This window comes from Agelaius tricolor, unplaced genomic scaffold, assembly GCF_023055355.1.
Source record: "Agelaius tricolor isolate 1412-34295 unplaced genomic scaffold, bAgeTri1.0.p SCAF_2, whole genome shotgun sequence".
In the NCBI taxonomy this organism is placed as follows: Eukaryota; Metazoa; Chordata; class Aves; order Passeriformes; family Icteridae; genus Agelaius; species Agelaius tricolor.
Genome location: NW_027269262.1, coordinates 10,259,835 through 10,268,860, shown reverse-complemented (window position 1 = coordinate 10,268,860; position 9,026 = coordinate 10,259,835).

Below are 9,026 nucleotides of genomic sequence, written 5' to 3'. Positions count from 1 at the left end.
AAGCTGTTGATCTAAGGTAACAGTCTCAGGGTCATTTCCAATAAGTATATATATGATCCCCTAAGCAACATTTTCCAGGTCTCATTTAGGATTAAACCAATGCATCTGATCCAAAATAGCAGAGAGAAAATATTTGTAGCCAAAACTTATCTGACACCTTAACATCCCACTTGACAGACACTACAGGTCTGTTCAATGTCAGACTTTTTGCACTTATATGTCTTTGATCTCATTTTATCACACAGAATGTGATCTGCCAGCAGCCCTTCTCTTACCTGTGCCACTACATACACAACTTCTGGGCTTTTCTTTTCCTCAAAGGCTATAGACAGCAGCTGGTTTATTGGTAGGAAGATGTAGTTTGTCACAGGCAATCTTCAGATGTGAATCACACTAATGCTGAGCAACTTTATCATTCAGGCCTCCTCCAAGTCCCCATGGGGATGGCATGTCGATGGGGTCATGAAAATACAGAAGAGGGGAAAAATCCCACATCCCACTCCTGTAGCAACTCTGCGAACTCCTTAATTTCTCTGAGGGATTTTCCCCTCTAACCCAGCACTCTGGTGCCTTTATCTCCATGTGCATGGAAGTCCCTCCTCACACACCTCAGAGATGAGTGCTGTGCTAGCAAAAGGCTGTGTAGTGTTTTCTGAAACCACAAGCTGAGCATGGGTCAGCACCTGAAAACATCACCTCCTCCACCTGCAGCTCCACCAGGTGACTGACATCAGGACATACAACTGTGTCACAGCTTTTGCAAGCATGTGCAGAAAAACTGCCCACAGAGGAAAACCCTGAACTTGGGGCACATGAAAAAATTGTACTTCTACATGCTAATAACAATGCACTAAAATCCTCTGAACTGAAGCACCTTGATGAATGGTAAATCGTTGTATTTTAACAGCTGTAAAAAAGAAAAGCTATGAAAAACTTTAGTCTAAGTAGTTTTTAAGAGATGTAAAAATACAACACAGAAAAACCCCAACCCAATTCAAAATTACATTTGTTCCTTTATATCTTCATTTAATACTTACTTGGAAACTTCCAGAAGTTTAGACTGTAATATGAATTTAAGCACCTCTTAATGACTTGGCTCCAGCTGAATATATCTTTATTAGGCAAATGTGTCTTATTTTGTTCTGATTAAGCAACAGTCATTGTTCTCTGCCACTGTTATTTGAAACAATCCCTAGAATGGTCCCCAGTAAAGCAGTCATCCCAGCTAAAATATTCCCCTCAGAATGAACCCAGGAAGTTCAGACAGGGTTCCTTCTTTGATGTCCACTAAGTGTTTAATCTGATTCTATGATTATTTATAAAAAATCCCATACTGCCAACAATAACATCTCATACCCAAATTAATGGCCACAGATAAAGCAAAAGGAACTTCTTGAAACCTTTTATATTGTTCTCAGTAAAGACAATAATGTAGATCTTTTCGAGGCTGAGGAAGAGTTAATCCTCATAAGTCCCATTAAAACCAGTAGGCAAATCCCTAAGAGGAATATGAACATTTCAGCCCGGACTTGTTATCTTGTTGCTCTCACCTAAGACAAGCCACAGACCATGAGGGAAAGCTCACTGTCACAGACAGGCATTCTCACCAGCCAGGAGAAGGCTGTTGCTTGACACAATGATATTACTCAACATGCAAATTAAATATGGGTAATGTGCCACGGGATGAAGGCCCTGTAATAAACTGTCCAAGGAAGGAAACGCCTCCCGCTGTGTTTCCAGAGTACCATGTAATTTACAGTCACTGCTGTGAGTTCCACATGAGAATATTAATGACTACATTTCTCAGCCAGAAATATTAAAATCATTATTACCATCTGAGGCTGTAGACTACAGGCTGGAAAGAAAGGGGGTTCACTGAAAAGGACATTATTTTCTAGCTAGGAAAAAGAAATTATTATCTTAATCCAGAATCTGCTTTACTAGCATGCCCTAAAAGTAAGAACAAAAATAGCTGCTTAAGTAAGGCATAGATAAACATTAGTTGAGTCCTAGGACTACATTTTTTTCTTCTGTTCAGTAAGGTAACTCTTTCAGATCCCCACTGGCTTCTGGGAACCTTGGGCAACTTCATCAACTGATAAAAAGAGAGTTTGTGTTTCTGTTCAGACATTTCTCTCAGTAAGCAGACTATTACCTCACAATTCAGACCATCTTTACATGATCAGCTAGTGTGATAATGGGAATGAATTTGACAGTGTTTTCAACAATAAAGTTCTGTGCTTCTACAGTGTCACTGTTGTGAAAGGTGACAAAAAGATGTGCCTTCTGTGTGTCATGCAGCAACTCCATGCTGCTCATTAACTTGGCCACACACTCCAGTGAAATGAAGAAGGATAATTTACTTTAACATCTTAATTTCAGCTGTGACCACACAGTCATAAAATAGGAGAGCTAATCAGCCTGGCACAGCAGCAGACCTCCACTCTGAAGAAACTTTGCTATCTTGTTAAGTCAGCCACCAACTATACCATCAGAATTCAACATTCCCAACTACTTTAAAAAGAAAGGTGGTTTAATGAGGTCTCTGTATTTTATTATGGATGGCAACATACTCATGTGGTGACCTGGGAATCCAATAGGAAAAGGGAATTTTTAAGGTGATACAAACAAACAAAAACAAACAAACAAAATGTGGTAGTGTTCACAGGGGTTCTTGGATGAGGCAAGAGATGAGAATGTTGACTCCATGTTCAGAAGGCTTAATTTATTATTTTATTATATATATATATATATATATATATATATATATATTACATTATAAGTATACCAAAAAGAAATAGAAGAAGAGGTTTCCTCAGAAGGCTGGCTAAGAATAGAATAGAAAAGAATAATAACAAAAGGCAGCTCTCTCGGACTCTGTCCGAGATAACTTGGCCTTGATTGGCCATTAATTATAAACATCCAAGAGGGGCCAATCACAGATGGACCTGTTGCATTCCACAGCAGCAGATAACCATTGTTTACATCTTGTTGCTGAAATTTCTCAGCAGGAAAAATCCTAATGAAAGGATTTTAATGAAAAGATGTCTGTAACAACAAAACAGAAATAAATGTTGCAAGTAAGAACTGAAACGGGGAAGTTTTATGAACATTTTCAACTGATATATCTACAAAAATACACATCGGCCATACAAAATTGAAATGTGGGGACCATGCTATAGTCCCAAAGGTGTTTTACATTAGGTTGTTAATTTCTGTACTCTGTGTATACCAGTAACGGACCAGAATGAGCCAAAAAATGTGGGTCTCTCCTGTGACAAGACACTAACAACTAGTCAGAGAATTCTGACCCCAGAGTAATCAGACATGAAAACAGGCATTTCTAGGAAAAGCTAGAAGAAGAGTGAGCCTGGGGTCTTGTTTGACCAAGATAATAAGCTTTTCTTCTGAGGAAGAAACTGGTGGAAGCAGATGGCTGAGCAAAGCTCAGTGAACTGCCAAAGGCATGCCTGACCAAAGACAGTTTGTACAGAGTGATACAACATGTTCTACCCAAACTGTGATGGTCAAAACTGTCCCGCATGAAGATGATTTCCAGAATTTTCCTGGGATTTCCAGAATTGCAATAAGCCACAAGGAACAGAAGACACATATTCTGGACATCTAAAATCTTTGACAGAAGAATAGGTCACCCTGAGGGGCTGACAGCATCTTTGCAAGAGACACCCAAACCACAAGGGTAACTGGGAAAAGTTGAAGGGTACATGTACACAGGTTGGCACAGACTCAAACTTTTCACTGTCCATGCTCCATGTTGGCTGGATTTGGAGGAGTGGGGAATTTGTGTAAATGCCAGAGTGTGGGTAGAGAAGGTAAGGCCGTCAGCCCTAATGTATATAGGTGTGCCCTCAGACACTCTGCTTTTTTCAACAGTTTACTCTCTGACTGCAAAAAATGCATTAGAAAAACAGGAAATGCTGTGGTCATCTGTCTTTTAACTAGATATATGTTCATAAATCATTCAGCACTTGGAGATACTTGGTTCCTGATTCTTATGCTTGTCAAAGCCCATTGTAGCATTCTTGAAAGGGCAAAGGAACTTTTCTGTTGCTGATGGCACAAGGGCATAAAAAAGTGTGTGACTACCAATAATAACTGAGTCTATATCTTTTTAAAGTCAGACTTTCCTGACCTGTGGTGAAGCACTCATTTTTACTGTGGCAGTTAAAATATAGGAAAATGAATTCATACTAGGTGATGGTGGCTGTTCACAGCCATGCACTCAGAAGCTTGGGTAAAGCTTCCCCAGGCAGAAGTACAGGGCAGTTATTGTGAGTCTGTCACTTCCAGGAGGCAAGGGCACATCCAGGCAGAACTGTGAGCTGAGCTCTGCAGTGGGTCTGCACATGTGCAGAAGACATACACTGGGTTTCTACATGGTCTGCAGACTTGTTGAAAGTATTTTGGTTTGGTTTGTGGCTGCAATTGCTTTTGCTCCAATCAGGAATCCTTGAAGAAGTCTGAAGTGCTCAAATTCTTGAGGAGAGGGTGGGGACCAAAACAAAAGACACAACTGAAGAACCTGAAGGTAGAGTTCCATTAGCTAAGGAGTACATCCAAGCATTAGTCTAAAAAGCCAACAGCCCAGACTGAGGAAGGGCAGAGGAGGAAGTTGTTTGGTTTTTTTTTCTGAACTTAATAACAGAGTAGAAATCCTCAGTGACTTGCAGAAAGCCCATCTGCTTCAATGCTAAAATCGAGATTTCCACCACTGATAGTGGCTGAGGGCAGGAACAGGACATAATGAGCAAGAAATGAGAAAGTCTTTGAGAATTTTTACCTCAAGCTGGCAGCATTTTGAGGAGTTCTTTGTTGTTCTCATATGGCATAAGGTACTGAAAATCAAATATGTTTAAAAGGACTAAAATTCAGAAGAGCTCTACAGCTAAGGTTTATCACTCTTAATGTTCCTCTTTAAAGTGTCCCTGCAGTGCAGAAGGTGACTTTGTAAACACAGAGTTTCTGTGCAACATTCATTTTCCTTTTCACTTTCATGTCAGCTTTGCTGCATTTTACACAGCTACACTTCGAGGTAACCCTCAGCATGGCCATACCAGTGTGGCTTAAAACATCCAACCTGGAATTTATTTTTTTTTTTCTCAGAAGTATTTTTACCTTCTTTAGAGACCATTTCAACAGCCCAAGATAATTCATAATTCTATACCTAGCAATTCAACTTATTTATGTACAAAAGAGCAAGGATAGACTGCAAACAGTCAGCCAAGCAGAGCAGAAGGCTAAAGAAATTCATCTGGAATAAATGCTTCAGGAAAAAGAAGTCTCACGTGGTAATGACATTAACCTGAACAGCCAAAGGGATATTTTGGCTAAGCCTAAGGATGTGAAATTTCATTTAGTTTTCACTCACCACTCTCATCATCTGTTTTTAAAGTCACGTGTTTGAAGTGAGTTACCTAACTCCACATCTGGGCTCACAAATAGCTGCGATGAATGACAGAAGCACTTAACCCTGCCACATTTACAAAAGAACCCAGAGGATTAGATACAATAAAAACTGTAATGACAGAGTCTTAGCTGAAATATCCAAAAGCAAATTGAGGTCCTTAACGACCACCTTTATTTTCCACAAGTGCAGAGCATTTGCCTTAAGTAAAGCAGGCTCTTCAGAGAGCAGGAGTTGAGCAATTGATATCACAGATGGTTTTTAACATGTTGGTCCATAGCCTGAAAAATGTGGTTTATATTTTTAAAACATGGCCGTAGCTAATGAACTTGTTTAAATATTAGACAGAACAGCAAACATGGGTTGGAAGCCACAGAAGAGAATATGACAGGATGCAGACACAGGAGGCCATGCTGGGAATGTATTACAAGCCAACTCATACATTTTAGGACAAAAGTCAGTATTCCCCCAAACCAGAGCTTTCATTTAGCCCATTAAAAAGCTGTACAATGCTACAAAATTCACAGGTAGATGTAAAGCTGTGAGAAGGGGTGAACTTGCATCAGATTTAGGGGGTAACAGAATTTAGTTTTCAGTCCAGGTCTCTCACAAACAAATACATGTACAGTAAGTATATATGCACTGTTACATATTCACTTTTCACAACTTTGCCCTAAAGTAGGAGGATGCTTTAAAAAATGCATTAAGCTTGACAGCTGGAAAAAAATTAATAATAATAGGGCTGATCTAACATTTCAGAGTATAGAAGATTTTATTTCAACTTAAGAGAGATATCGAACTTCCACCATGGAAGATCAAGACCATCAGTGCCAAGAAATGAAAAAGCTGGTAGACAAAAGCAGAGTGTGTTTAAAATGTTGCTAGAGTATTAAAATGTTAACTATACATGCAAGGCTCAAATCTAGGAGTATGAGCTGTGTTGCAAGAACAGCATACTTTGTTTCAAACAAGGCTCGGTGTTATTGCCTTGTATGTGGACTGGCAAATTAGTCACATTCTTCCAGTATGAAAGAGGTTGACCAAAAAAAAAAAAAAAAAAGTTCTTGCAAAACTGAGGGGTTTTGTTTTGTCACTTATGAAATCAGAAGCTTGCTCTCCTACCACTGTGAACTATGCCAGCCACATCACTCCTCATGCTTCCATGGAGTTTTACCCTCCAGGTCACAGTGGGGTTTTGCTCTATTGTGGGGCAATGCAGCCAGGTTTTGCTAATGGACAGTTAAGGCCAGAACATAGAAATGTGCTGTGGCAGCACATCACAAAAGAATTACTCATTCTCTGGGTTAAGTAACAAAAAATCTTTATCTCAGGAGTTAGGCCTACTAGGACCTAAACAATGGCAGGCAGGTTATTGCCTTATTCCCCCGCAAAGCAGAGAATGTGTTTAGTAGATTTGTCTCATCCCTCATCTGCTTGTCACAAAAGCAGAGCACAGACTAGTACCCTTCAAATCTTCTGATGTTCAGACTGGAGATAAGAGGATCAGAAGCATGGCAGTCCAAATTCAGAGAGACAGAGACTGAAAATGCATGCACACAGCCTTTACCTTAGGTGCACTCATTTCCAAAGCAAAATTTTCAATACTGCAGACACCAAACTCAAAACACACTTTGGAAACAATTCTAAATAGCAACATTACATCACTGTAGCTATTCCTGTGCTGTGAGATGCAAAAAAAAGAAATGATTCAGAAATATCACTATCAAAGCTATTCATTAAAATGCCCTTTTTTTACCTCACCATGTTGTCCCACTTGGAACTCATAAGAAGAGTGAGGTTGACAGGATTAGGACACTGCCTTGGAACATGACTATTTTGTTTGAGCAAACACTATGCAGTGTTCCCTTTACCTCATGCACAGTTTCTTGGCATGTGTCTTAAGTACAAGTCAGCTGCTCCTCACATTAGTACAGAGCAGGGGCAGAAGCACTGAAATGCAGCCATCCCATTTTCAAATTTCTGATCCATACAAGACTATCAAGACACGGGTTTTATATTGCTACTGAACCCTGCTGATTTCATGTGTTACCACAGCTGCATGTGGCCCACAGGTGTTCTGAAACCGTCAGCCCATGTAAAGGGGGTGAGTTGTTCCTGTTTGCCTTCAGTTTTGGCACCAAAAGAAACCATGGGTAGATGCTAAAGGTATCCCACCTGACTTCTCAGAAGGGCATCCAAAACAGCATAAGTGACCAAGTCCCTAGTGAGCTTTCAGGATTTTCATCAGACTTGGGGCAGGTGGTATGACTAGTTAATGAAATTCCACGGGTAACAGCAAATTGCCACGATGTGAAAACAAAATTCTCTTCAGTCATTTAATCACAGCCTGACAGGGCCAGAGGAAGCAGTGCTGACTCCTGGGAATGGCCAAAGCTCTGAAACTTTGCTCCTGTGACCAGAGGTGATGGCTGTGGTTGTGCTTTGGGGAGCAGCATACAGGGATGGAGTCAGCATTCCCTAAGCTACTGATTCACTCCTCACTACCAGTCTGGATGGGGTCTGAATGGGTGAGGAAGCCATACCATTCACCAGAGAACTGTGTCTAATTGGAAAATTAGGTCTTGCGTGTTTATGACTAGGAATGTAGACATTTTCCCTAAAAACCACCTTCTGGTGGTGGGCAGACACCTTGCTGCAGTCACCTGCACGAACTGATTTAAAATAGTGCATGGGTTCCTTCCAGTGTCACTGTGATGCTTGGTCCCACAATTTTATCAGGTCTCCAAGACACGACTTCTCTGCATGTCTGTAACACGCACACTCCAGTTCCACATATCTATCTTCTTTCAGTTGCCATCAAACAGCCCTTCTCCACACCTCCAAAAAAGTAAAAATAACAAAGCCAACCCCACTTATCTTAAATGGCAACTTCATGCAAGGTTTCAACCCAAGGTTATTTTTTCCTACCAGTTGTTTCTTTGAGAACAGATGGCGTTTGCAATGGTTGAGGATATATCCTATTTTTAAGTGTCATATGTTTCTACTCTTCTGCAGTGGACTCAGCAATCAGAGGAAAATGCCACAAGAGATGGGCTCTTTGCGTGATATACAAACCATGCTGTCTCATGCCACTCAGGAAATTATCTCCTATTGCAAGTGCCCAGCAGCCAGCGTGCCTGTATCCACCCTTCTGGTGCAATGTTTCCTGCCAGTAATGGATAAGGAACAACCTGCATCCGGCAGTGCCAACTCAGCAGAGCACCCAAATATTAACACAACAAAACTGGCAGTGAGAAAGTTTCAAATTTCACACCATGCCATGATCTAGTACATGGTGTCCCAGGGAACAGACCCATCTTCCACCACAAAATTCAGTATGATGAGAATACCTCATTTGTTGCTTCATTTTCCTTTTGGTGTTTTCTTCTGCACACATCCTATTTTGACAAGGTAGCAGGTCTTCCAGAACAGGAGAAGCAATGAAAAATGGAGTCAAGATCTGGCATGTTATTTAGGTTTATTGTTTCTTATACTGCAAATTCCTAGGATAAAGTCAGCCTGACATTGCAAGTAACTGCAAGCTCAGACTCCCTCTATTTTGATCCATCTGCACAAGAACCCTCTCTTATAACAGAAAGCC